The following is a 932-nucleotide window of genomic DNA, read 5'->3' on the forward strand; positions in this document are numbered from 1 at the left end:
TCTTGTGTGGTTCTTTGTACTGTACTAGCCATCCCTGATCCTCCATGCTTTGAATTCAGCAATCATCTTGCTTCTACTCCTTGCTTTTGGTAAAGCAGTTTATGACTTGTAGAGTTCATTTCTAATCCCTTAGTGAAAAAGTTGCCCAAAATAGGGACCTCGGGGAAAGAACTGAATGGGTACTGACACTGATATAGTTAACACCTTCAGAAAGAGTGAATGCTGCTGTTGTCAAGTACAACCCAACCTTTCTCAAAGCATGCAGAGGATAAGGCCAAGAGATTTAGATAGGATATGAGGAAGAAGTTTCTTACAGCAAGGGTGGAGAGGTACTGGGACAGGGTGCCCAGAGAGATGGGTGAGTGCCCCATCCCTGAACATACTCTAGGTCAGGTTGCATGGGGCTCTGAGCAGCCTGATGTAGCTGTAGGTGTCCCTGTTTAATGCAGGGGAATTGGACCAGGTGGCCTTCAAGGGTCCCTGATTCCATGTTCATTGTAAGTTTTTGTCCTTCTAACATTTCTCAGCAAAACTGCAGCATTTTTGTCAAATAGGGGTGTTGGAGCGATGAGCATGTTATGCATCTGAGGAGACAGCAGCAACCAGTGGAAGGCAAGGCAGCATTTTGAAGCACGGGAAGCTTCTTGTATTGTTCTTAAATAGAAGCCTCCCTTGTTTCTGTCGCTTTTAATGTCTTTGTAAAATAGATTTCTACTGCAGTTACAATAAGACAAAGCACTTAATGCTGAACTTTGAAGCGCTCTGGAAGAACGCGTCCTCCCCGTTGGCTGCGGGCTCGTCGGCTCCCTCTGCTCTCCTGTCGAGGGTGGGGCCGGGCTGCGAATGGGAAGGCTGAGGGGCGGGGCTCCCCACTGCTGCGCCTCCCGCCGCGGCCTGTGCGCTCTGCGCCTTTAAGGGGGGCCGCTCCCGCG

This window comes from Phasianus colchicus, chromosome 3 (genome assembly GCF_987193195.1).
Source record: "Phasianus colchicus chromosome 3, bPhaCol1.hap1.1, whole genome shotgun sequence".
In the NCBI taxonomy this organism is placed as follows: Eukaryota; Metazoa; Chordata; class Aves; order Galliformes; family Phasianidae; genus Phasianus; species Phasianus colchicus.